The sequence below is a fragment of the Pygocentrus nattereri genome, chromosome 5 (genome assembly GCF_015220715.1).
Source record: "Pygocentrus nattereri isolate fPygNat1 chromosome 5, fPygNat1.pri, whole genome shotgun sequence".
Classification (NCBI taxonomy): Eukaryota; Metazoa; Chordata; class Actinopteri; order Characiformes; family Serrasalmidae; genus Pygocentrus; species Pygocentrus nattereri.
In genome coordinates, this window is record NC_051215.1 from 15,663,566 (window position 1) to 15,686,822 (window position 23,257).

Below are 23,257 nucleotides of genomic sequence, written 5' to 3' on the forward strand. Positions count from 1 at the left end.
AGGGATCACTGGTACACAAAAAAAATAGTTCTTTGCCTAAACGTAACTGAATTATGGAACTTATTTACACACAGTTAAATGGCTTTCCTTCAAAATAAAGCAAATGCGTTAATCCAAAATAATGTATTTAGCTAAACTTAATCTGCTGTCAAAATTTCAAACTCACCTCATTAAACTGCATTATAGCCGCAAAAAATGTAGTTACTGCTGCATCCAGTCAATTTAAAACTACCCTCAACAAGAGAGAACATGATAATACCATGATAAGAATAGTAGCCAATTAGTTGAAATCCAAGCAGACACAAGAGAACATGGCCTAAGAAAAGCAACACAGAGATGGAGAGTAAAACAACAATATGCAAATAGGAGTAGGACTCTTTGAATACACGCAATAATCAAAAACATTCCCCTAACACAAAGTAATAATTTGGCATATATCCTTTTTTAATTACAGCAAGCTTAATTTATTCGGGTTTATGTCTCATGACAGCAGGTGGAAATACTGTACGACTTGAAAAAATTCACTCTATTGTATTTGACTTGATTACCTTTGGCTGATTTAATGTTTCGGATAATTTTGTTCTTTCAATACTGCTGCTTTATGTAGTTTTTAAAAATCAGTTACATTAATTAATATAAACTTGATTTGTTTTCTTAACACATACAAGAGCCAGTTCTGCAGTGTTTGAGTGTAGACATTCCTGCTGATGTTGATTTATTGTCTGCCATAATCCACTTTTCTGACTATGGTAAAGTGTTTGTAAATGTTTAACTATAAATTAACTGCTCAGCGACATCAGGAGATTGGTTTTAGCAGTCATGGGGTAAAGCTGACCATGTTTGACCATTAAAATACTGATATTGAAAAGTTTCAGTGTTTCTATGCACTGTCACTTGTTATGCTCTTGCTGCTTATTTACTACTCTTGTTTTGGCAGCCTAACGCTTAACTTACACTTACACTTGAACAAACTTGACAAAAGCTATTGCCTTTAGCTAATGGGTACTTGAGGTCTTCTGCATACTTTTATCATTATGCCATCTGCTGTTTGCTGTTTGCTTGTCTTGTTAGTCACTGTGGCTAAGAGCATCTGCTAAGTAAATAAATGTATGTAAAACCCAGTGGAACAGAACATCATACTGACGATGACAATACCCACAGATTTTTTTTTGTCGAGATAGAGATTCCAATCAGAGACACAGAGATGAGGCTGGCACAGCTGTCACTGTGAAGTGACATCACACGCCCCCTGTGTGTTGCCCCATCTGATTGACAGCTCCCTCTCTTAGATTTGTTCAGACCCCTGTTTGATGAGAACTGCCCAGCTCACAGAAGTTGAACTAGAAAATGTGACTCCCTTTCTTTACTCTGTCATATTATATACTGAGTATATATTTAGTTCATTTTCATAGTTATTCTACTACCACCTCTGTCTTATAATTTTCCCAAATGTGCTTGGTTGTGAATGTGCTGTGGTTCAGATGCATGACTGTGCTCACAGTGTAATTTAGGTTAGCTCAGTCATTTGTGAGTAGATACACATTACTCAAGAAGCAGCGAAGCAGAGCGAACCTATCACCAATTTCTGTCCATGTATCTGTTACTGTTACAAATGAGCATTTATTTGCATGTTTGCACAGCTCTCTTATGGATGAGTCTCCCCATCAGTTATATTAATTTAGACTCTGCACCAATGTTTATCTTCTATCATAGGGATTAGAAATGTAATTACTGCTCAGAGCTGACATTTTTGTCATTTCTGCCTGCAAGTCGCTGACAACGTAATGAACAAGCAGAAGATTTGCTTGGGGCCTTTCACTGTCTCCCATGGCTCTGCGTAAACAATGTATGTGTCTGTATAAGATCATCTCCAGTGAGTGGCAAGACCATGCATGCTCCTGTTTACATAACATAGTGTGTGTGGCAGTGTATTTTATGATAGGCCAACCTATGGTAGCATTAAAATATCTATATATCACAGGTTAAACCTGTGTGGCATTTAGTTAGAATGCCTGTTCCAGCATCATCTCATACTTGTTCATGAACAAGTTATTCAGATCTGAGATTTTTCTCTACATAAAATGTATAAAAGCATATTGGCTCATGAGCTAGTTAAGAGTGCTATATCCTATCATGATGCTATACAGATACTACAACTGTCTAACAGCTCCAGCTCCGCAGCAGTTCATTTTTGGGAGTCCATAAGAGCACAACTGGCTCTAATCTCTGTGTAGGAGGGATGGCTTATTTCTTCTCTCCTGTCAATCTAATGCTGATGGTGTCTCATGGGCAACTGCTAGCTTGCATGCACAGCATCACACATGCACAACATTCAAATGAAAAACAAACAAACATACATTGCTTTATTAACAGGCTACTAGCAGTGCTCTGTAGGCGACCCTGCCAGTCTACATTGATAGCAGAGAAAAATTCAGCAACCTCACTGCTCGGCTGCTATGCTTTCAAAGAGGGGGTGTAAGATGATTATTTATTATCATTAACATTCACTAGCTCCACCTTAAATGGTGTAGCAGTTACATTCTGGCGCTTCACACGCCAGTACTGCTGGACTATTTAGCTAGATAGCTATCAAGACATTAGCATGCTATTAGCAAAGTTTTATACTTCTTATGAAGAAAACAACCTTAATACATTAAGCTAAGACATCTGAATGGTGGTCATTTTTTATCAGAGAAAATACTTACATTTGTGGGGTTTTTTGTCACTCACACAACCATCTTGCAAATTTTTGTTTTTTTCTCATAACACGTTTGGAGCGTGTCTCTTAAAACCCTCCGTTTGGAGGGCCATGTAGCCCTAACACTTCTCCCTACCCCTCTATCACAACAAAAACTGAGACATTCTAACCCTCTATGTCAATATCCAAAACAGAGGGCAAGGCGTGACTTGGAATTGGGTCTGTGTGTTAGTTAAGGGGAGTGAAATCTTGAGTCTACTCTGTTTTTTGGGCAGAAAAGTTAGCTCTTTGCGGAAATGTTGGCTTAATTGTTTTTGTGGCCTTGGCCATATCTGAAGTTTGACTTGGTAGTGCTGATCCTGCTTGTAAGAAATACTCATTGATATTGATTTTAAATATTTTTAATGATCTTCCAGCACATACAGACACATAACAGCCCTATACACCTTCTGTATGGCCTGACTAGGTCATAAGAGATAGCAAAACCATGTTTAACAGCTTAGTATTAACATTGTATAATTTTAAGGATGGGTCTGTATTACAAAAACTTCTCTTTTAAATTAAGATCTCTTCTCTCTTTAAGGTAAGATTTTTTGAAAAATAATGTTAGGAAAAAATGTAAGTTACAGCTACTATTACCAATGTAAAAAAAGTCTGAACAAAGCTGAAGTGCAATAACCTGGAATATTGTGGCAGTGCCCTGTGCTGTTTATCAGTATCACTGCTCCCCAGTTTCCATTTCCCAAAGCTTTAGCTGGCGTGCGAGTCTAGCTAATGTTATTCTAGTAAACACCACACATTCAACTCCTTTCTCCTCATTATTTACCACCATCGTGGTATTATTATATTTAGTGACTTTTCATCATTTCATGCAGAGGTGAAATTTTCCCATTGTGGGTCTAATAACGGTCACTTAATTAATATTTAGGAATTTTTATCTACTTAAGATGCTTCTGTAATAGTGTTTTCTAATATGCAGTTAGACTATGAATTTACAAACTGTTATACTGTATTAGTTGTCTTAAATTCAGTCCTAACTGTTGTCATGGTTAATAGACAGATAAAATATGATTTTGTAGTTTGGATGTTTCTGTAATGTGGTTGTTATTTTGTTTTTATGTTACAAAACCATTGTGTTTCCATTCACAGACCCAGCTTAGTCCTGGGCTGTGAAAACAAAACCAATGTTGACTATGATTCAGGGATGCTAAAACATAGTCAACTAAAATCGATGACCAAATTAGTTGGAACTAAATTAGTAGTTGATTAGTTGGTGATGTCATTTGGCACATTTCTCATGCTCACTAGAAACGTTTTGACATTACCACTTGTTGGAGAGTTAACAACAGTTCGATGGCAGAAAGCAAAATCCTCAGAAGTGTGAGAGCTAAATTTAGAAAACAAGGTTGTCAGTTGTGTTATTTGTAAAGCCAGCCTTAGCTGGCGTGGGAGCACATCCTCCATGCAGGAGTATGTGAAGAGGAGGCTTGTTTGCTCACTAGACGAAAAAGATTAATCTCGGTATTATCACGTCACGTCCCAAACAACTAAATAGTGTGTAAAAGACAGCGCATATATCATTAGAAGTGCACTCATCAAGTACAGAAGTGTGTGGTTTGGGATGCAGTGATAGTTGTGCTAGTGATCTAGTTAGCTGATGTTAATGTTAAAAGCCATCCTACTTCATGTTGTGAGCTGAGCTGTAACATTTTATATTTCAAAATGCATGTTCTCTGGATTCGTTAATGGAGCTGGAACAGAGAAGCAAGTACCTATTATTCACAGCGATCTTGATCACACTCCATAATGTTTACACTTATATAATACACGCTGCCGGTGCATTCAAATTCAGCGAACACAGGAGAGTGTTTGTAAAGTTTTCTGTTTTCCCCAAACATTTGGCTTCACTCAGTAACAGTTCTCAGGAAGTAGTTCTCCATGAACACACAGGGTAGCTGGACAGAGGGTTACTGTTGAAATTAAGCGTTTACACAAAATCGTTCAAATTTAAGTGTTCATAGAGAAGTTTGCCACAAACATTCACCACAACAAGTCCATCAAAGCTCAACGTCTCTGCATTGGGGAACATCTGCTCTCAGAGGAGAGCGAGACGCTCACGAGCACGGAGAGGTACTGAGTTCCCTCTGTTTCAATAAAGACATGTGATTGTAAAATTTAGTATCAGCAAAGTGTAGACAGCCAGCAGAATGCACAAAGCACAGAATGCATGGTTAAAATTAACATTTAAATTTAGATAGATTTTTTTATTTACTTGATTAAAGTCAAAGGATTTAGTTTTGCTTTATTTTATTACTGCTGCTTTGCACATCTTTGGTTATACATTTTGACAAGAAAAATATATTGGAGTTTTATTTTTTATTTTTTGTATTAGCAAGAAAGTTAAAAGTAAATTCTTGAATGGTATTCATCTTTATTGTTTTCATTGTTAGTTAGTAGATGCATAAAACAACCTTAAGATAAATGTACAAGCTAAAAGCTACATAAAAGTTATTTGATAATATAGTGATTCATAATATTCCAAACAACTGATTATTCGTTTCAGTAATCGATTGATTATTTGACTATCAAATTAGTCGTTTATTGCATCCCTACAATGTACTAGGCTTCATAGCTCTCTGAAAAGATCTACATACAGAAAAAGCTAAAAATTGTAAATATGGCTATATTTTTAAATATATTGGCAATATTTAACACTGACATTTGACTTGTAAGTTGGAGCATCAAAATTTATGGAGGGGCATATGGAAGTTAGTCACACTGAATTTGGTTATTGTGTCATACAGAAACTAGATAGAGGTTGAGTACATTGTCTTGATACAAGACAACACCCTCAATTACATCACTGTGCCATCCAGATGTACCAGCATTGAGAGAGGATGGGACTGTTTCAGCTCACTCCCACTTTTCATAAAGACTCAGTGAGAAACGGCCTCAACCAGTGCAGTTTCTAAAGCTTTAGCATCCAGTCTTCAAACAGACATCCTCTTGGCTTCTATTTGGTATTTAGCACATTAAATTGTAAACACTGTTTGACCAGAGGAGGATGGGTCTCCCCTTGTGAGTCTTGTTTCCTTTTCTTCCTCCAGACTGAGGGAGTTTTTCCTTGCCACCGTCGCCTCTGGCTTGCTCACTGGGGGATATATGTTATAACTGTATGTTTTCAAACTTCTGTAAAGCTGCTTTGTGACAACATCGTTGTAAAAAGTGCTATACAAATAAACTTGAATTGAATTTAATTGAATTGATGTAGTCCCATAAAGTAGAATAGGATTAAGCAGGCATCTGAATAGGAAGTAGAAAAAGGTAGGTCAGAAATACCTGTGAGATGCAGCACAGCGGAGAGACGCCCTGTGTTTCTTCGTGGGGAAGAGAGCATTAAGTAAATCAGTACCCCTGCTTTATACATAATGCAGTGGAACACCATGTAGTGTGAAAGTCACAGATTTAGGTCATTATAAAAGCGTATGAGAGCTGCCTTAGCATCCTGCTCCAGAGCAGTAGTGATGTCCAGGCCACCGTTAATACCCTCTTTCTGTGTGACTTAATAGAAGTTTCTTTGGTTCGCTTCATGTTCCAATGTCATTTGAAGAAAGATCCAACACCCTTCTCCCTCCCCACTGAACAAGAGAGATCTTTCCTGAAAGTGTATGACCCAGATTCATCTTTCTCATTTCCATTTCTCAGATGTTACTTTTTTTTTCTAGCGTGTGGAGCCTCTCTGCTTACTCGCGTGTAGCCAGTTGTTATTTCTAATGTTTTGAGGCAACGGCGAGGTCCCCTGGGCATAGAGTCATTTACTTTAAAAATGCATCCTCTAAACAGAAACTCAAAGGCCCGGGTAATAAATACAGCATACCTCCCTCGCCACGCGCTAATATTTAATCAGCTATCAACAGGCTGCTGAGTGCACTCCATTCAAGCAAGTGCCCTTGGAAATTTATTTGTTTCTTAAATTGGACGAGTCCGTATCTGCAGTTTAACATCGTAACTAATTGGCCCTGGTGGTTTGTTTCGTGCGCTTCAACGCTTTAAACGGATGCCTGAATTAAAGAGACTCTCGTCTTGTCACTGCAGTCTTATTAAAATGCATTGCACACCCAGTGCTACGTGCAGTGTGATGATTAGAATGAAAAATACTCGCATATTAGTTCCTGTTTGTCTTGCAGAGTATTTTAAGTTAGATATAGTGTTGCCCTTTACACACCCACACGCTCTTCCTTTACTTACTGATCATCCACCAGGCCTATCATATTCCATTGCACAGTGCTGTGTGGATGAAGCGGGTGTCCATGTCTCCGGGCGTTTGCTTCTCCACCCATTTCTCTCCTCACCTGCTCTCTTCCTCTGTTCTGGAACACAGCCAACCCATAATTAAAGGCACACATTAAAACACTTCAGCAGTTCTAAGTGGTTGTGTGAGTGATCACCCGTAGCCTCAGGCCCTGTGGTTTTTTTTTCACCTCTCTGTGAGGGAATATATTTAGAATTGTGCTGAGTCAAAACCGTTGGGAGGAAGTGATGGCATTACATTAAGACCAGGAAATGAGCCCTCTAGCAGCTAGTGGTGAGCTGAGCTCCTGCTCTTTTGATTAAAGGTCTCGTTTTTTTTTGTTTTTCATTTTGTCTAAATCACTTCTTGTGGCCTATTAAACACTTAAAAATTTTTATTCAATAAAATAGCGTTTGTGTTTTTCTAGGCATCCATTTTTATGATTTCTCTGCCCTTTTGCAGTGTGCATGCTGTTTTAGAGGGAATAGTATTTCTCTTTTCACTCTTATTGAATATCAGAACTGGCGGTGAGAAAGCTCTGTCCCAAGACACAACAGAATGATATATCTTGATATGAAGCTTGTAAAAACATTTCTCTTTGTAAACAAGTTTTACAAGTGGAAGTGACCTCTCACAAAAGTAGTCATTAAAATATTTACAGAAATAATTTAATTCTAGAATGCATACAAAATAAAATTTATTTTAAAAAATGTACCCAAGTCAATTATTTGCCAGTTCGTTGTTTTAAATACTGTTCTCTGGAACATATGCTGAGCAAAGCACAGTGTAACAAATTTACTTCTATATGTATTTATAAGATATTTTACTAATTTATTCTTTATGCTTAGAATCACAGCATTGCTGTTGTGAAGTGCAGTATATGTATATTAGCAGTATATGTCATATGAATAGACATATGACTACAGTGAATGGAGTATGAAAAGGGCAGTAGAAGTAAAATGAGTGTAAGTGGAATGAAAGTGCAAATTTTTTTCATTTACTTGAAACAATTATCTGCCTGTTCAACGACCCTCAGTACAAAACACCCCTCTGAAATTGTTACTGTACTATTCTGTTAAACCTCATTTTCTTGTGTCCTTTAGAAGTGCTTAGAAGATAAAAAAAAAACAACAAAACTACAATTAATGAATTAATTAAAGTTGCACACCTGAGTGACTTGCTTTGAGGAGCCATCTTACGACACTGAACAAGAGACACTGGCAACAGACTTAGATTTTTCTGTTTTTTTGGGGTTTTTTTTGCCTTAGAGAAGCGTTGTGTTTTGACCACATTGTAGCGTATGAGAGGAAATATTGATGGATTCTCAGAAGACAGATGGAACACTCTGTACGCCTTCAGTATAACTATTATTCATTACCTGTAATGTGTAATAACTGCTGCAAGCTTTCAATCAGTGCATTGAATGTGTACTGCTACAAAACAGCAAATCAATAAGCTGCAAATGTTCTCTTCTTAACAAAGGAGAGACAAATTCTGTGAAATCTATTTGTCTGAGCAGATTTTCACAACACTGTGGTGACATTTTGACCTCTTTTGCCTATGTCACAAGTTCTACAATGGTGAAAACAAAAGCAGTTGGACATGTGTTTAGAACAGAGCATAATGTACCACCTGGAGAGCAAAATTGGATTTTGAAGCATCCGAGAAGGGCAGTGCATTATAAAACAGTTATTTAGAGAGAGAACAATAACCTTGGAAGTGACTTCTAAGGCCTGAGGAGAGGGCATCATTATACAAAGGCCAAGCAGCAGTAGGTCTCATTAATCAAAATGGCTGGAGGCCTGGGAGCGTTGTTAGTTTTCCAGGGTGAGTTATTAAAGAAGATAACAGGGGTGAGTGCTCTCTACCTCAGGCTTTTGTGCTATTTCCAGATTATAATTGACCCACCTTCATTTTGACACACCTGAGAGCCAGTATTAGTGTTAAACAAGGAATGGGATTTGTTTCAGTGCCCATTATTCGTAGTTCTTACAAGCCATACGTTTACAAGGGATAGGTGGCATATATTGTGATGTATTTTCATGTATTGATATATGAAGTACACTGGAAATTATCTACTCAGAATTTGCTAATCAATTTCAATCTAATTCAATCAGTTGGGCTTAACATTAATTAATGTCCATCTTGCAAGCAAAAGATGGTTCTAATTGTTGCAAAATGACATTTGAGCTAATGCAGGTTTCACTGAATGTTTGGCCTGTATATTTTCTGTCTTCCCCATGATAAAATGTAAGGAATACTGATCAGTATTTTCTTTAAAATGCAAGGAACAAACAAACACAATAGCAAATAAAATTAAAATGAATTAATATAAAACCAATTTGGTTGCAGACAATTGTATGAAATAATTTTGATGTTTTAGGAGACTTGTGTCTTTTGCAACTTCATGACCTTCAATAATTATGACACTAGGAAGCTGCAAATAAAACCTAAACAAATTTAAGCATCGATAGTTAAGTTATGCTAAAACTAACATTTAGAAAAATGCAATTGTAGATACCAGGAAATCATGACACACAGAAACTTTTACCTTTAAAAAATAAATCTTAGTAATGCCTTAGATTTGCTGCAGGCTTGTTTATTCTTTGATTTTTCTGACAAAATTTGACCTACATTCTCAGAGGTTTGTCATATTTTAATCCACAATGTGTACATGGTATATAAATATGATTTCATACTTTCAAATAGTAGTGTGTAGTAAGTTTTATGTTTCATAACCAAAGAAAAAAAATATTGGCAAAGAGATGCCCCTGATCTGAAAGAGAGATTTCTATCCAATGCCTAGTTTAATAAATGAGGCCACAAGTGTTTTGACACAAAGTGACCCTTGTGAATTAATGTAATAGGCTACCCCTTCAGCCTAACCTTTAATCTAACAGTTCTGTTTGTGAGCAAAGAAACTCTTTCATCAAGATAAATTGTCAGTTGCTCTTGTCAAGACACACAATATTAGTAACTGGTGGTTTTCACACAATATTACACAAAATATTAAAACCAGAGGTTTATGAAAGAAGTAATACAGTAAACATGTATTATGTCAGAAATAGCCAAATGTGCACCTTGAGATATAATAATATTGAATACCAAACAATGCGGATGAAATTAGCAACATTTAAAATGTACTCCACCTTTTTACACACACCCACACACACACATCTTCTAAGCCGCTTCTCCTTCTGGGGGGTACTGGAGCCTATCCCAGCGGTCATCAGGCAGAAGGCAGGATACACCCTGGACAGATCACCAGTCCATCGCAAGGCAGACCGACAGATTTGCTCACACACGCACACCTAGGGGCAATTTATTATGTCCAATTGGCCTGACTGCATGTCTTTGGACTGTGGGGGGAAACCGGAGTGCCCGGAGGAAACCCACGGAGACACTGGGAGACGATGCAAACTCCACACAGAAATGACCCTGGTCTCCACCTTTTTAGTTTTTAGAAAAATGATTTGAGACTAGGAGACCATGGATTTATTGCGTAGCTTCATTCCTGCAGATGTTGGATGCAGTTTTGAGGCAGGAATGAGAATTATTAAGCATGGCAGTCACAGTGAGCTGTATTTCTCCTTGCAGGTAGGCAATTGGTAATGTCTATCAAATCTGAAAGAAAAAAGTCTACTATGGATACATCTACTATAGATATACAATATATTTTGAGGTGTTTTAACACAGGACTTAATACAGATAACTCAGGCTCTTTTCTAGCTCCCCCGTTAGAGGACCATTGTTTTACAGTGTGCAGTAATATGATTAGCTCTCTCAGACTCTCTCTTTCTGTCTTTGGTATCTGCAGTCAGGCATGACTCCCAGACTGGAGGTCAACATCAGATTACGAGGATCAGCGCCCTTCTGACAAATGTAATTTTCTGAGGCGTAATGGTGATCACCTCCTGTACCTCCATGCTGCTAGTGATCCTAAGTCTTTCACACACACACACACACACGCGCAGTCACCTATCCAGCTGTACAACCTACATCTCTTTCTTAAGCATGCAGTGATGGGCTGACTCTGTGCTTGGAATTGTGGCTCCTCACTCAGTACTGAAAATAACCATTTACTAACAGACTATTCAGCATGCAATATGGCCAGATTTTCATCAGCTGGAGGTGTGTTGTATTCTATGTTTAGTGTGTTCTTTTGCATGTTTAAGAAATTAGCTTTCATGAAAATATGAGTTAGTTATCCTGTTAAACTGCAGGAAGATTATTCAATTATTCAATTATTTACTTGTTATTCAATAACTGTTTATTATTTATTAAACAGTTATTTAATTTATTATTTAATTTATTATTAATTATTCAGTAACTACTATGAAACTAACATGTAAAGTATGTAGTCTGAACTCATCAAAGGATCCTCAGGGTTTAAGGAGTTAAGGTTAATAATACAATGGGTTTCAGGTAGGAATGCTCAATTAGAATTGGCCTAGGTCGGAATCAGCAGATTTTTGCCCCAAACACACAGTCGGTCAGTTTATTGTTTGATATACTGCTATGTTGAATGATTTATTCTGTAGCTTAGAATGCTATTTAGACCTTGTAAATCTAATAATTTAATAATTTTATTTGTGTAATTTTCAGCATTGAATTTAACATGTTAAAAATGTCTTAACTCATCAAAGGATCAATATCTTATTATCTGCAAGGTTTCTTTACAGATAGTGACTTAGATGAGTATCAGAGTTGAGTTTTTAGCATAAGATTAACAAATACCTAATTCTGTTTAACTGGCATCAATGCTAATGGTGTGAGGTTAATTTTGGTGAGGCTACAACCTGTAATTACAGCTTGGCCATGTAAACCCTCCAATTCTTAATTTCAGTAGTTATGTGGTTATAAAACATGACAAAAGTAATGGATTTACTAATAAACTATATTGAGAAAATTATTGGGACCTCTTAATCATTGAAAACAGGTGTTTCATTCAGCCCTATTGCCACCCTGCTATGCAGTCTGCCTTAACAAAGATTTCTGAAAAAGTAGGTTGTTCTAAAGAGCTCATTGAATTTGAGTGTGATTCTATAATAGGATGCCACTGTTGCAACAAGTCAGTTAATGAAGTTTGTTTCCTTATAGATATTGTACAGTAAATTAGAAGTGGTATAACTGAAACATAAAGTTACAGAGCTTGGTCACTGAGTGCTGAGGCACATAGTGCATAAAAGTCGCCAGTGCTCTGAAGACTCAGTAACTGCAGAGTTCCACACCTCCTCTGACATTCACATCAGCATAAAAACTGTGCTGGGAGCTTCATGGAATGGGTTTCCATGGCCAAGCAGCTGCATGCCAGCCTCACCAAGCACAATGCCAAGTGTCAGATGGTGTAGTGTAAAGCACACTGCCACTAGACTCTGGAGCAGTGGAAATATATTCTGTGTAGTAACGAATCCTGCTTCTCTGTCTGGCAGTCTGATGGACGAGTCTGGGTTCGGTGAAAACCAAGAGTGTAAAGTTTAGTAGAGAAGGAATATTGCTATGGGGTTGTTTTCGAGGGTTGGCCTAGGCCCCTTAGTTGCAGTGAAGGGAAATCTTAATGTATGCTTTCAACTTTGGGGGAACAGTTTAGGGAAGTGCCTTTTCTGTTTTAGCATGACTGTGCCCCAGGGCACAAAGCAAGGTCCATAAAAGCATGGCTGGGCGAGTTTGGTGTGGAAGAACTTGACTGGCCCGCACAGAGGCCTGACCTCAACCCCATCAAACACCTTTGGGAGTAAACTACAAAATAATAAATAAATTAACTAGAATGGAGATTTTGAGTCAAACATCACTGTTTGACCTCACAAATGCTCTTCTGGATGAATGGGCAAAAATTTCCACAGACACACTCCAAAATCTTGTAAAAAGCTTCCCAGATGAGTGTGAGCTCTTATAAATGCAAAGGGGCTCCAACTCTATATTAATGCCTATAGATTCAGAATGGGATATCATAACTCATGTAGTTGTCCCAGTACTTTAGTCTATATAGTGTATATTAAATTCTACCATAAATTATGTTAGAAATTATGTTAGAAATAGTGCCACATTTTTGGTGTTGCATTGGATTGATGGTTGTGGTAGCTAGTACTAACAGTTGAAATCAAAGTTGCTTTAAATCTAGCTGACCTGACCATCTGCGAAATTTTTTCCTCAGTTTATTGGGTTCGTAGAGCAATCGGAATAGGTAGAAACAGCAAGATGATCTTGCTTTTAGGTCTGCATATACACTATATTGCTGAAAGTATTCACTCGCCCATCCAAATCATTGAATTCAGGTGTTCCAATCACTTCCATGGCGTAAAAACAGATGTAAAAAAACAAGCACCTAGGCATGCAGACTGCTTCTACAAACATTTGTGAAAGAATGGGTCACTCTCAGGAGCTCAGTGAATTCTAGCATGGTACCATGATAGGATTCCACCTGTGCAACAAGTCATGAAATTTCCTGGCTACTAAATATTCCACACTCAACTGTCAGTGGTATTATAACAAAGTGGAAGTGATTGGGAATGACAGCAACTCAGCCACGAAGTGGTAGGCCAAGTAAAGTGACAGCGGAGGCTGAGGCACGTAGTGCGCAGAGGTCGCCAACTTTCTGCAGAGTCAATCGCTACAGACCTCCAATCTTTATGTGGCGTTCAGATTAGCTCAAGAACAGTGCGTAGAGAGGTTCATGGAATGGGTTTCAAAGATCGAGTAGCTGCATACAAGCCTTACATCATCAAGTGCAATTCAAAGCATCGGATGCAGTGATGTAAAGTGCCGCTACTTGGCCCCTTAGTTCCAGTAAACTCTAAAGGAACTCCCCTTCCTGTTCCAACATGACTGCGCACCAGTGCACAAAGCATGGTCCATAAAGACATGGATGAGCGAGCCCTGACCTCAACCCAATAGAACACCTTTGGGATGAATTAGAGACTGCAAGCCAGGCCTTCTCATCCAACATCAGTGTCTGACCTCACAAATGCACTTCTGGAAAAATGGTGAAAACTTCTCATAAACACACTCCTAAACCTTGTGGAAAGCCTTCCCAAAGGGTGGGCCAACATCATATTAAACCTTATGGATTAAGAATGCGATGTCACTCAAGTTCATATATGTGTCAAGGCAGATGAGCGAATACTTTTGGCAATATAGTGTATGTTCCAGTATAAATTTGTGTACTATAATAGACATCGAAAATGAAAAGGTCATGCAAGAGGCAGAGGCTGACAGACATTGGGTGAGAATAGATGTATTTTAGGCAAGAAGGCAGAGAGTGAGGTAAGAATTGAGGCAGAGATGCTTAAAAAAAATAAAATTTTAATGATTGTATGTAAAAGGCTATGACTCATTGCACTATATAGTCAGTTTCTCTTACTGCCAATGGACCACTTTATTTGACTTGTGTTATTTAAATAGACAATTGATTTCACTCAACAACTCAAAAAGTCTGTTTGCTGCATGAAAGAGAAACTATTGTTCTTTTTATAATGACTTTGTGTAATAGTACTGGAAATGTGCTTAGAATTTCACATAGAATTTCAGCACCCACAATCTTTGATAGGCTCATGCAGTTCATTTTAGGCTCAGCTGAGGTTCTGTTGGTGTTGCAACTTTAAAACTACTAGATTTCTCCACCCTACATATCTCAGAAACTCTTCTGTATATCTTTTAGACAGACTTTTGTGCTTTGATGAATACACATGGCTGCCTGCCTCATACAGTGAAAGTTACTGAAAGTGTTTCATGTTTTCTTACTTCCGTAAAATTAAATGGCTGTTGTACTCTATGCCATTAAACTACATCATTTTGTAGCATCATTACACTCAGATTACCTAAAAGTAGACAAAATGCTATTTATCTTTAAATGACCCATTTTTTTCTTTGTGACTAGACTGGCTGAATCTTGACTAATGAGGCTGTTTACATCTAATTCTGTTAGATTTATATGAATGGCTTCTGCTGATGGTGAGCTCCTTATTTTAGGGATTGGTTTAAACTATTTAAAATAGGTAGGCATAGCAACAGGAAAAAGCTTGTTTGTTTGGCATGTTTAATATTTATTAAGTTTTCCTTAACACACATAAATTCATCCTTAAGATGGAATGCAGAAAGTCCATGTGCAGACACACTGATCGTTATGGACACTAATGCTGCAACCTTGGAGAAAGCAAAGGGAGTTGCTTTAGAAAGCAAGGCATTAAAGGATGTGGTGTTGTTATAGTAGAACTTGGAAACAGACAGGCATCTCAGGCTGACACTGAAAGCATGCTCTGGTGAGATGAGGAACGAACAAAAGCTGTAAATGAGTTGGTACTGGTCACTACAACAGTTCCATGTTGAGGTTGTCTGTTTGTAGAGCTATCCTGTCAAAACAGGTTCTGGTCAGACATTGATGTGCCACCATTATGTAAGTTTGTTTAACAGGGCTACATTTGCCACTTGCCTTATTTCAAAGCTTCTTGAAGCCAACAAAACAAGTATCCCCCCTATTAGTTTACCTCACTAAAACACAGCTTTTTTTGTATTCTGGACCAGTTCCATAACACTTAGTTGAGAGAATTAGATACCTCATTCTGGCATGATAAATAAAACACAAATAAACAAACAAACCTCTCGTGCATGCTGTGAGACGGCCGCCATGGAGTATCTCGGCATCCGGCACTTTGAAGCATCAAAAGTGAGTGAGGCACTCTCGTTCTGGCTGGAGTGTCAGCCGCCACGCTCAGACGGAGCATCAGAAAACCAAGAGAGAGGAAGCAGCTTTAGCAGCTCTTCTGAGACACGAGTGTCTCTCCACAAACACTCCTTTGATCCGGCTTTTAATAACCTTCACTTGTCCTCGCATTGTGCCTCTGTGCAGGAACAAAGGCGTCACATTCATCCGGATGTGACTATTTCCCTTTTGTATCGTAACTTCTCTAAGTTGGCTTGGTTGTTAAGGTTTTCTCTTTCCATTGAGTACTTTTCCTTTCAGATTGTTTATTTGTCTCTGTTGTGGAGTCAGACAGAGGCTCGAAAAAGTATTTCGCATTCATGGTGTCCTGGGGTGTTTTAAGTGCTGGAATAAATTGGAGAATATATTTTGGCCCACAGCTTTCTTTCACTGGTAGCCTTATGATGGATTGGAGAGAAGGAGAAAGAGAGTGACATGTTTGCCCAGTACATGATGTTTTGCTGTAAGCCTGGTGTGGACAGAAACCTCTGAAACCAGAAATGAGCAGTGGAATAATAAAACACCTAAGCAGTCTGTTGTACTATTGATTTAATATTTTACAGTATTTCCTTGTGTATATGCAGTTACTTCTGATTATTTATGCTTGTGTATTTATGTGTGTGTGTGTGTGTGTGTGTGTGTGTGTGCGCGCACATAGAAAAAGACGTAACTAGCTTCAGAATTCATGTGTGTTTTTCCTGTATACTGTATTTTTCTCAACATGTCAAATAGAGATTATTTATGGACAGATTGTCTCTTGCATCAAACCTGTTGATGAGTGGACTGACTTTTCTTTAAACACCAAGGGTAGGAAATAGGAATTTGTAGCCAGAACAAAAGAAACATGGCTATCGTTGGCTATTTTATCATTGTGGTGATACATGATGTCAAAAAATGCACATTGTGGAAATTAATATGCACATACGACTACTAAACAGCTACAAAGAGACCATAATTAATTCTGTATCACTGGATTACAATTCAGCATGTAAAATGTTAGGTAAAAATCCTTGTATTACAATCATGACAGTGTTTTTAAATGTGGCACTGCTGGGTTTGTTCTAACCTGTCAAATGTATCTATTCCACATTTCAAAAACAAAATATGATATGTCAGCACAGACACACATTCAAACCGTTTGAGCAGCAGGTCAACAGAGAAACACACAAACATGATCTGGTGCAACTACTTTCTATATGGTCTTTAACTTCATTACTTTTTAGCATTAATTGAAATAATGAAATTCTTTAAAGGAAATCACATAAATAATACTAAGTAACTCAGTATCATTTAGATTTTTTTACCTCTCCTTTTGAAGGTTGTTAATGGAAATATGTGCAATGTACTCATGATGCTTATATGATAAAATGCAGGATATGGATTTTTAAGGTGGTGTTTACATATTCTATGCTTTATTTTATGTTGGAGTTGCTTCACAGCTCTTGGTCAAGGTTGCAGTGTTCATGGTCCTTTCTGAAAATAGTCATGTAATGATTATAGTGATACATCATGAGCATCAAAATGTGGACTTTTTTATTTTATTGTAAATATTGCACATGTAGATGGATGTTTTAAAGTTTTCTATGGACACATTTGTTAAATTATTCTATAAATTATTATAGTAGCAAAAAATCTGTACAATACAAGTTTCTGTACTTACACATTCTAGGAAAAGCATAATCCTTTCTACATTAATTTTAGCTGTAGATTAGTTAACTAAACAGACAGATACAGATTATACATATAGATAAAAATTATATGTAACCAATGGGTACATGCTGGACTGTGTATTATTTGTGTGTGCATTTTTTACCATATGTCTATAGATCTGTCATGATATGCATCAACAAAGTCATAGCAAATATGATTGAAGCATATATTCTCTTTATGCTGTAGTTTTTGTGCTCTACCTTCTTTTCACTCAGAATGGATAATACAAAAGATTAACTATTGCTCTTCTGGTCAGTTTATGAATTATGCCCACTGTGTGAATTTGTTTACGTAGAAAAGCAAATCTGATTCATTTTTAAATGTGATATGTATTTCATGTATGATATTCACAAAGCATCTTAAAACATCAGCAGATCCTTGATCAGATTTTCTACTGTTCTTACTGACTATTTTGCCAATAAATGCTTTGTAAATACCACAAGTCTCCAACCAGCCAATGGTTTTGTATTTTTATGTTGGAGCTATATATATAATCATTATTAATTAATATTTTATACATTTTGTTTATACAAATATTTACACTTTTCTCAGCAAATAAGTACATACTACACAAATAAATCGATTTTGAAAATGTGTCTTGGGTGCTTAAGACTTTTGCACAGTACTTTGTTGAGAGGAGGGTTTGCTAATTGTAAATACTATTGAATGTTTGACCTCAGCTGAGCATCTTTCTCAGGAAAGGAGCAGGGCTTCCTCAGTGCGCTACTGTCCCCTGTCCAACATATTGACACGCTCTTTCATTTACTCAAGGACATTCATATGTCATTGCACCAGAAGTTCCAACCCAATAGTCAGACATGCAATAGACACTCAACGCTGATGTGTGTACAAGCAAATCACTCCAAAGATGTTGTTACTTTCTTTTTGCTGCTTTATAACTTATCTGCAGATTTGTTCTGCAGTATTTTCCTACATTTTGCCTGGAAAGGCATATATGACATAATTTCTGTTCCACATCTGAACGGCCAAATAAACACACATTCCACCCATTTATATTTTAGAGGAGCTCACTGAAAGGCTTTGTGGGGGCTCACATGTAGTTGGTACAGATAGAAAAATGGAAATATCAGAGCCAGGAAAAACTGCATGCATGACAGTAGCTCAGCAGCTAAGACATGTTCAGTTTTGGCCAGCCTGACTTTGCACTTTCAGATATCCTCAAAATTTTAGCATCCGTTAGCTGGAACCAATTCCATGCTGTGGAGTGTGACATGTTTTTGTTAGCTTACCCAGCACACTGCAGCCCCACTTCATAGAACAGGTTCGATTTTGACTGTCTATGATTCCAACACCAGTCATGTGACTTTTGCTCTCTCAAACTAAACTAGTCGGAATCAAACCTGTACTGTGGTTTGTGGCACTTTTTGATTTGAGTTATTTGAGTTATTGATTGAGTTATATTGAGTTAAGATTTGAGTTATTATCATGTAAACTTGATGTTGGTATGTTCATTGGCCAAAATCGGATGTGTTCTATGGTAATTGGAGCTGTTATTTCGCTAGCTAAGCTAATGCTAACCAGCACCTCACTGTTTGAATGCTTTAACATAACATAATGCTTTTATGCCCCAACCACTCTTTCCACGTGTTTATGTTTATGTGGGTTTGAGAATATGTGCACAGGCTTAAGTTCCTCATATGAATAATATGTATGAGATGAACACAATTATATGGTAATTTTATTTTGTAATAAAAGATTGCTTTAAGAAAAAAAGATAATAAATGCGCTTCAATTTGTGTGTAGCCATCGGTGTTTCACTCAGAGTAGCTTTATTTGTGGGGAAAGGCTATACAGAAATAAAAACCGAGGAGCAGAAAGCAATAAAGTGTGTCATAATGATGAGAAATCTGCATCAAGACCTGGCGTCTGGATCCAAGAAGCTGTGCAGCTTGAAGCCAAGTGAGTTGGACCAGTGAATTGTGTTCTAAGAGCGAAGTACATAAGAACAAAGAGTGCTAACAAGGAAAGGCTGAGCACAGCATACTTAAATGTGCTTTTCAGCTGCTGTCAAACTCTACATTTAGTGGTGCTAATTAGATTTTCAGGGTGCACAGTGGGGTACGTTTGCCACTAATCAAAATCACTCAACAATATACTCAGTGCTGATATTCTTAGGTATTATTATCAAGACCATGGAAATGATCATGTGTAGATATATTTAAATATATAGTGTTAGAAATCAATAAAAGTACAAAGGGCAAATTTGCAGTACTGAATCTGTATGTTGCTGACATAATACTCACTTGTTTACAGTGTGCCATGGCAAATAGGGATGATGGAAGTGTTGAAGGATACTGTAATGTTTTAAAAGAATTGAGACATTCGCCTCCCTTACTAATGAAATCAGAGTCCAAGTTTGTAGTCAAAAAACAGGCAGGATTCAAATCCAGAAGACACAACAGATATGAATAAACAAACATAGCACTCTTGCAATAATCCAAAAGAGAGTAGGCTGAAGGCATAGTCAAAAACAAGCAAAGAGGTCAAAAACAGTAATCAGAGATCTAGGGCAAACAATCCAGAGGGCACAGCAAAAGGCAGAATGAGAGAAACAAAAAGTACAGGTCACTCACAGAAATACATAACAGGTATAACGCTCAGTAGATCGCGAATGGAAGCAATACCTTACACCTTTCTATGGCTAAAGCCTGGGCTTATAAGCTAAACTAGGAAGATCATATGATCAACTACATAGGTGACACATATCAGTACTCTGGTGATCTAGAGCACTGATAGGTGCATGAGAAGACTTCAGGAGTCAGCTGATCTCCCAGAGGATTCTGGGAGATGGAGTCTGTTTGAGTTTCTAAGTTCGAAGGAAGTATAGAAGTCATGTGATCTCCCAGAGGATTCTAGGAGATTGAGTCCGAATCCTTGCTAAGACTGCAGATTCGTGACAGATACTGTGTCTCTAGCATGGAGGTTGTTTTGTTTTGAAACCCAGATTGGTACCAGTAAGTAATAGGGATGATGACTTCTGGAGGGCTTCAGGTTCTGATGTGAGTGCAGAGCTGTTGCACCTACCCAGCAAGCTTATGTAATATCATGAAGATAGCTAGCTATGCTGTCTTGGCTTGCTTATAAGCAAATATTTTTTTATGAAGATGTATGCTAAACTGAAGCATTTTCTCACTGAAAGTACTTTAAAATTGTCTTGTTTATATGAGCGGATAATTATGCTTAACAGATGTGCATTATGTAGTAGCTATGTCATCATGGAAATATTCCTAATGTCATAGCAACCATAATTTTCTATTGAAACCATCTTTGATCTACTTACCTAACAATGGGTTGTATTGATTCTACTCAATTCAATGGCTATGGAATCCATCTCCTCAGCATTTTCCGCAGTTATGAGACATACAACCACTGAGTAAACAGGGATTTTAGAGTTGTAATTTTCCAAGAATTGTCCTAGGACAATGGATTCAAATAGAATAAATAGGATCACAGAAAAAGATTAGGTTTAATCAACTTATAGGCAACATGTAACAGTCAGAAATGTTGCAGCAATTGCATAGTGCAGGGCACAGGAATGTGTCTGATCTCTCCTGTAATTTGGGCAGACGTCTAATTGCTCTCTAGAGAAGGAGCTCTATGTTATCATTTTCTACATTATCAACACAAAAACCTTCTCCCTGTAGAGATCTGGTGTTTAATGAGAAAACCAAACTCAGCAGAATGTGATGCTGCCATGTTGTCATACTGTTCTGTGCTTTTGTGCCCTTTTTAACAGCTCTGATTTCATGCCTCTTGAAATGAAAGAAAATATGTTCTCTTTTAGTGTGCCTGAAAAAATAAAGGTATCAAATAAATGATGCCAGCTCAGAGCAGTCTCTCTTCACATACACATACATATGTGCATGCACGTACACACGCAAACAGAATCTGAAAGCCATGTCCATCCGTTCAGAATCTGTAGAGAATTCCTGCATTTTATCTCACATTGTATGTTGGTGCTCCACTTGCCAGTTCTCTGATTACCACCTCTCTCCCTGCTCGCCTGTTTTTCATAGCAGCAGAGCGAAAACATTCAAATCACTCCAGATTTCATCATCTATTCATGACTTTCAATGAGGCGCAGCCAGGGACTGAGGTAGATGAGACACTGACGGCAGATGTCTCAAACCCTACCATCATCATCATTGTCATTGTTGTCTGTTGTGGTTGTTGTCTGTTCTTTAGATGAATGACTGCTTTCTACTTGTTCTTGCCCGCACCAGGAACCGTAAGCCAAGTGATGTAGGTCGGGGGATGCTGGTCTCAGCTAGATTGGACATTTGTTTGAGGCCAGTTCAGCAGCCAGGGCTTGTATGTGTCCAGGATATGAAACACGCAACGATGTGCAGATGGCAGTCTCATTAGCGGAGTTTAGGTGATCATTCATGCTTGCATAATGAATGCATCATGCTGTCCAGATATAGGCCTAGTGCTGGTAAATTCAAAGAATGCAGAGGTTAAACAGGCTTTGTCAGTGGAAGAGCTGTTGCTTGCTTCATTTATTACCCTTAAAACACTTGGGAATATTGTTGGTGGTTAGTCTGCAAGGTTTTAAATGAGAATGTTATCATAGGGGAGATGCATCACTTTAAAGATTAAGTGATTCTGTTTGTTTTCTTTTGTTGTTTGTGGCACAAAAAACCATTCTGTGATGGATGCACATATGCACACACACACACACACACACACACACACACACACACATACTGGCCAGAGTCTTTCCTGAGAAGTGCACAGAAGGATGATTTAAATCATATCTGTCCACAGCATCTCCCCCTGTTTGCTGAGCTTTTAGCAGTCTGGGTAAACCATATCCCTTTCAGACCATTCAGGAAGGATTCTATTTACCAAACACAACAAACCTGGCATCGTGTTGGTGCACACAATGCCAGTGAAGAAGAAGTGGTCAATGGGTTTTTTTGTATTTTTTTATTTTTTATTTTAGACTGCGCCTCTAAATGACATAATTAGATGGCAGTGCTGGCAAGCACATGAAACAGCTGCTCACTTATCTGTGCAGAAAAGAAAGAGATGAAAGAAGGGGGGTGTGAATTGAAGTGAGAGGCATTGTGTAAAATGCTAGGTTGAAATGTGGGAATGAATGATTATTTGCAAATGTGGTCCTTCCAGGGTAGTGCTGCACCAATTGCTTCTTTTGCAGATGGAGGTTTTAAGGCAAAGTAATGTCTGGAGATGGGCTCTGCACTTTAATGTAAGCATTACAGAGCTCTGACTTCAGGACAGGTACACGCAGTCTTTTGTAATGCATCCCATTCAAACAGGCAGCCACAGGAACTAGACCTGAGTTCAATACATTGACAGTAGATGTTCTAAAAGTCTTTTTTGGTACTGTATCAAAGCAGCTACAGTACAATTCAGAAGTTTGGACACAACTGACTGAATAATGTTAAAGATATTTGTTACTAAAACAGACGAATATAAATAGTTGCTCTCATAACAAAACATTTTAAAATAAAAAATAAAACAAGAAGTAGATTTCAGTGAACAACAAGCTGCATCAAGACAAAAGGGGCTATTTTAAAGAACCTAAAATAGGTTCAGCAATTTATTGGTTACCAGCAAGCCTAAAAGCAATGACATTACCCAACAAAATGTCAGTAGTAAAATAACTCTGTTAGCTAAAATAAGAAAAAAAGACTAGGATATACAGTGATGGCCTGCTGAAAGTTTAGTTAAAACAAACATAAGCCATGAGGGAAGCTAGTTTTGGTTCAGTGTACCTCAGTAGCTTTAAAATTGTCACCATCTATTAGGGGTGGGAATATCTAGGCACCTCACGATTCGATTTGATTATGATTCAGAGAGCTGTGATGCGATT

At 37.7% G+C, this 23,257-nt stretch overlaps 1 protein-coding gene across 1 annotated transcript in view; it reads left to right on the forward strand.

Annotated features, from left to right (window-relative positions):
• The window catches only part of galntl6 (polypeptide N-acetylgalactosaminyltransferase like 6), a 259,140-nt gene that overhangs the window by 17,938 nt on the left and 217,945 nt on the right, over positions 1-23,257 (forward strand). The gene's annotated exons all lie outside the window — the stretch shown is intronic.